The following is a 6,292-nucleotide window of genomic DNA, read 5'->3' on the forward strand; positions in this document are numbered from 1 at the left end:
TATAAGTTTCAGGGTTTGGTTTTATGTTTTTTGGTTGAGGGATATCTTCTGTACCTGAGGTGGAAGTCTTCAGGCAGTATTAGTCCATTGGGCAATGGAGTCTGCGGCTACAGGTTGTCTGAAATATTGAGTTGGTTTGCTGAAACTGCAGGGCCATTTTAATACATCATGAAACAAAATTTGAATTGTGATTATGAAGTGCGTTTAACCAGTGAAAAGCAATTAAGAATTTTCCACTAGGCTGGGGGTGTAAGAAAGAGATATATTGCACAGGAGCAAACTTGAATTCCTGAAACAACAATCACTGTGAAAGATATAGTTTGGAGGTGTAGCAGTTAAGAATTACACCTTATTACTATGACTGAAGGAAAACATTAATAACAGCGTAGATTGAGTTCAGGGTATTCTGTGAATAAATCCTGGAACTATTCTTTTTCTTTGCCATTAACTATGAAACACAGAAACATGAATGAGCTATGAGAAGATAACAAAACACATAACGAAGAGTTTTTAAGGAGAACTTATTGTGTCATGAAATACGCAGGAATCCTGTAACATTCAGCAGAACACCACAATGCCTCAGACAACGCAGAGCTTTGGAAATTCCATCAGCTTTTTTATTAATACTCTGGAAATTTACAGCATAGGAAACTCTAGAAGAGAAATCAACAACAACCCCTGCAAGCTTATGCGAGAGGGAATATATACAATCGGTCATACAAAATATCTGAACCGTTGAGTCATCTGAGAAGTAAATACGTTCACCAACTTTTACAGAACAACAGATAAGAAAGTTATTACAGCTTTGAATACAAAATAAATGCTCTTTAATTCTGTCAGAAGACTTTTTTACCTTTGGAGGCCACTGAGTCGGTTGAACGCTCTGTTATAAATGCTGAATGATGTGTCTTTATGGCTGTCGTGCTGTAGCTTTCTCGGCCCTGTCCCCTGTGACTGTCAGTGTTGCTTTAGTAGTGGCCGAATAGTTTTGCTGAGTTGGCTCAGCCCATTCTTCTTCATACATGCATAAATTCATCAAATTTTCCTGTGCATGATAACTTATGTATTTTAATGAAAAAACTTGATTACAGGCTCTTGTTTACAGTATTAACTGTATCATTTTAGTCCAGAATTCCTGTGTGGGCAATTGATGTCTCAGAATTGCCTCTAAGGTCTCATCTGCCTCTGTGTATTTGTAGAAGTTTGGAGGCACTTCAAACAAATGTTTGATCTCATTCATGATGAAAAATAAGTTCTCTACTATGTCGTAGAGAGTTTGTCCTGATGCTGGCCATGTTTCTTCTAAAGTGCTTGGTCTTTCAGTGACCTGATTTGTAGCAAATGTGTTGACCCTCTTGGCATAATTTTCATGTGAAAGCAGTCTCCCTGAGCTGTTCAGTAAGCTAGGAAGACCTCTGTTTTGCAATGCTACAAATTTGTCCATAAACTTGTTAACCTCTGTCTGCATATCTTGGCTTCTTCTTTCTAGTGTTTGTACCAGGCTTCTTAGTGTCAGGACTCTCTTAATCAGCAAGATGGTCTCAGTCCTGTTGGAAATTCCCATTGCTGCCAACTGAGCACTTGTTCTGTTATTAAGCACATTAATCATTCTATTGGCAACCTTAGGCATATTGCCTAGAGATGCCCTTGCTCTCTGGATTTCCCTGTGTGCCTTTCCTATGAGCTCTATTTGCTCATGAATGGTCTCAATGTATTGCCATTGATCAGTGATTGATTGGCCAATGTGGGCCCATAAGACTGTTTTGAGCTCAGCTATCACTTTGTCAAGTGTGAGCTCCTTCTCCAGCTCCTTTATCTTCTCCTTAAGGGCCTTTATTTCCCTTCCTTTTTCTGCTACAGTCTGCTTGGATTTATCATATTTTTCATTGAGCTTAGCCAGATTCTCCCTGGCTTCATTTAGCTCTGCCATTTGGGCCTCTAAGGCCTGAATTTCATTCTTGAGCTTCTGCATATCCAAGCTTGGAGCCTGCTCTGTAGTTGGTGTTGGTGCTGATGTAGATGGTGCTGCCTATTCTGTCTGTTCAGTGGGAGGAGCAGTAGTCTGAGGAGGTTCCTCCAAATTGATTATTTCGGAGGGGGTGAGAAGTTTGGCCTCCTTCCTTTTGTTGCAGTGCTGCTTGCAGTGCAGCCTCAGATTCTCCCAATTTTTCTTGTGTCTGGATCAGCTGTTTATATAATGATACCAGCATAGCTGCTGCATCTTGGTCATGTCTCAGCTGGGCAACCTCTTCTGTTTGAGGATGAAGAGTTGCTGGGATTTTGATCATTTTCCTCAATGCTGCCATATCTGCATCCCTTAATTTCAATAGTGCTTGTACAGCCTTGATGTCCTTGGGATCATGCCCAAGCTCTATTATGATGTCCTCCAACGCTTTGATTCGGTTGTCCTTTGCTTGGGAGGATGCTCTTTCCAACTCAAGTTGGGCAGTTGTGTTGTTTAGGCTATTTTCCAGCCTGTAGTTCACTAATGTTTTGTCTGCCAAGGAGGCATACACCATCTCACCCGTTTGTTTATGTAATTCAATTTGATCCATTGGGTGGATGTCTTTAGCAAGGACCTCAAGATTGGTCCTTATGTAATCTGCAGCTGACTGTGGCTGCAACACGGCTGGCATAAAGTGGCTCATGATCATTTTGCCCTCATGGACATCATATGCAGACATTAATCTCTGCTGGTTAGTGGGAGCCATTTTTAACAAATGATTGTACAGCTGTATTCTTATTGGCTCATTCCTCTTTTTTATATCAATGAACTGTTGTTTGATGCCTAGTTCACCTCCCCTTTGCTGGCTTGAGGAGCTGACTTCTCCTCCCACTGTCCTTTCTTGTTCCTGCTGGAAGGAACTTGCCGAGGCTTCCATACTTGGTGGGCCCATGCCCAAAGATTGCCCTATAGGCATTTCTTCTTCTGAGAGGGGATTCATTCTGTGCCTTTTCTCTCCTTGATTTGTGGATGTTGTGAGGGGAGTCTCTCTGTCCCTCTTCCTATTTCTGTCCTCATTTTGTGGAGTTTGGAGGACCGAGGCCTCCACTGTAGTCTCCTGCCTAGGAGGCAGAGTGTCCTGAGCTTGCTGCCCTGTGGATGTTGGGGCTTCTAATGTTTGTTCTTGCTGCTCTGATTGCTCTTTTTCTTGCTGCCCCCCTTGTTGCTGTTGTACCTGTTGCTGTTGTTGCACTTCCTGCTGCTGTACCTCCTCATGAGGTGGCTGTTCTGGCTCCATCTCTTTCTCTTTGCCTTTGCTGGAAGTTTGATCAGTAGCTTTGGCTTCTTGCTGAAGTGCTGTAGAGGATGAGGCAGTCGCTCCCACTTGAGTGCCTGGAAGAGAAAATACCTGTGAACAAAGCTCTAAGTCAGCCAACTTTTGGAGATTTTTTACTGCTCTTTGACTTAGTTCTTCTTGTGTAGCAGCCTCCTCTAAGGTGCCTTTCCTCCACTTTATTTGATTTGCATATTTTTCTATGTGAGGCAACCTTAAGTGGTCATAACCGGCCAGCCTATATTTGACCCTTCTTAAACTTATGAAATGATTGGGGTCGTATGGTTTCCAAAGGAAGCTGGTCTGCAAGCCAAGGGCTTCTAGCATGCTATCTGCCTCTTGCCAACCTTCCTCCCTTTTGTTATAAATGAAGTGGCCTAATTGGTTTCTGACCTTGAGCTGTGCTTTCTTGCCTTTGCCTGAAAAATGGAGTATATCAGCATTGCCAAATTGCCTGAAGTATTCAAGGGCAAACAATCTCATAGGCACATATTTGGGTAATCTGTATGGGGGCAACTCACACCCATATATCCTGATAACTGTATGGTTTTGGTAATAGTACCAATCCCCAATGCTGTATACCTTAGACAACTGAAGAATCCTCTGCATCTCATCAGTTAGTCTAGGAGGAGGTGAGCTCAGAAGCAGAGACATGGCTGGGTGGATGAAAAGGTCTATAAACTCACAATAAGTGTATGGAGAGCAAGATCTGCAGTGGAAAATAGAGGACCAATAGACTACTGACCTTGGATTGCCTTGTGCATCCACTCTTTTCACAACAAAAGGAAATTTCTCATGTTGATAATACAAGATTAAGTGGTAGATGTAGGAGGTGTATCTGAACACCCTTTCTCTTGACAAGTTCATCAATTGCTCATGCATTTTATCAGATATGTAAGTGGCATAGTCATAACAGATTGGGGACTTGCCAGGGGAAAACATGAGCATCATAACCAGCACAGTTTCATCAACAAATTCAATTGAATTATAGCCCAATATGGGACTAATCATATCTACAAGGTCTCTGCCCAATTGATTGAGGTATACATGAGAAATGGGAGGGTACCTTACAGTGTCAGAGTCAATATACAATTGGTTCAGCTTGGTGACCTGAGCATCTGTCATTTTAGCTCCTTGCTTTATCAGATCTATCAATGATAAAGGGACCAATTTCTTATTAGTATTGAAGTGCAGCATCTCTCTGATGGCTTCAGGGGTAACATAAAAAACAACTGAGCCTGAAGGGTCAAGCACAGCCCTCTGAGTGGGGTCATAGCAGTCAGCACATAGGTGGATTAGGTCAGGAAACTGGTTGACCTGAGGGAGCTTGAAGATTGGGAGGAAAGAGTCCCAAATGCCCAATACATCTGTTCCGCACTCATGTTTAATCTTCAATTCATTTAGCAAGTGGATGTGGTACTTGCTATGCAGCAGCATTTCCTCTGATATCTGATAATCTAGGTCTGCTAATGCTTTCCACTCCAACTCTCTCTGAGGGGCATTTAATGGAGCAATATTCAAGGCTACAGGTGCTACTGGTGCATCCATGGTTACTTTAGGACTCTGTTTGTATGAACTGGTGTTACTGTGCAGAGCAGCACAAAGGAGTATTTCTTGGAAAGAGAGGTGATTTACTGAGGAACAGAGGATAAAATGGCAATGGCAGCAATTGAAATACTGCACAAAGCACTAATAGGGCAAATGATTGGCCTTAAAAACTCTCTTCACGGTGAATTGGTGCAGCTTGGGTTCTCAGTTCACGAATGCGCGAACTAACTGTATGTTTTGTGAAAACTTGGGTAAGTAAGGCTCTGCAGGTGAATTTCGATTTTACAACTGAAAATGGAGGCTAGCCACAGGGGATTTATCGGCAAACACAGTGTTTTCTTACTCTTTAAGCTATTGTTGGAGAATGCAGGATAAAACCAGGCGCAGAGGGAATGACTGGGATAAATACCTGGTAAACTGTCGGCAATAGTCACAAATGCAGGTGGATTTGGTGCGCCAACGGTCCTCGGGTTGAATTCAGCAGGTTGACGCTTATTTGGTCGTAAAATACATGCAGAGGTGCAACAGTTGTTTTTTGCAAAAGTAATGAAAAACACGATTTTTCGGCCAAAATATAGACTTTTGGGTTATTTGGCGCTTTTTTTTGGATGACATCAGCATGACGTCATCAGGTGGGGTCAAGGTGGGATGACGTCAGCATGACGTCATCGGGTGACGTGGCGGTCTGTGAGTGGTCCACGGGGATGGTGAGGTGGCGGGCAGGTCAGAGCAGTGGCGGACGGGGGCGCTGACGCGGCGGTGATGTAGCAGTGACGCGGTAATGACGTGGTAGTGACGTTGGCATGGCGGGTTCACAGAAACCGGAACCGGTAAGCGGTATGATATCGCACCGCTCATTATACGGAAGCGGAATTGTCAGAGGATGCTCCGATACGATTTGGGGGTGACGCGTGGCAGAGGCCTGACGTCACCCTCTGACAAATTTCGGAAGGTAACTTACGGACGTCGGGCCCGGTCCCATATTGATGAGAGCCGTCGGATGAAAAGGGCCAGATCCGATGGTCGACAGATCGTTAAGGTGCCAGGTCAATACGGAAGCGGGCGGGGATTAAAATAATATTTTTGCTTGAAACGCACGCCTAGCGGGGATTATGGAATTTTGGCGAGTTTGTATGGTTTTTCAATGTATTTTATGAAAATGCACTTTTGCGCCAAATTTTGGGTAAAATGGGAAAAGTGGGTTTTCCATGTATTTTTGCAAATGAGCGGGTTAGGGGTGAAAATGGGGTTTTTTACAAGATTGAAATGAAGGGGTTAAATGGTTTGGATAACTTCTGAAGGGGGAAGAGGGGTAGGGTTTGGGTTCTTAAACTGACCTGATGTCAATTTAATCCCTGACTGTGAACATATGGCTATAATGCCAAGGGGAAGGGATATTTATAGAATGCTTGGGGTTTATACACAATAGTGTTTATAATAATAGGGAAAGGGTAGCATAGGGGATT

The sequence above is a fragment of the Pinus tabuliformis genome, chromosome 3_2, assembly GCF_031772625.1.
Source record: "Pinus tabuliformis cultivar Carrire ecotype Pingquan chromosome 3_2, CPIR1, whole genome shotgun sequence".
Taxonomy (NCBI): Eukaryota; Viridiplantae; Streptophyta; class Pinopsida; order Pinales; family Pinaceae; genus Pinus; species Pinus tabuliformis.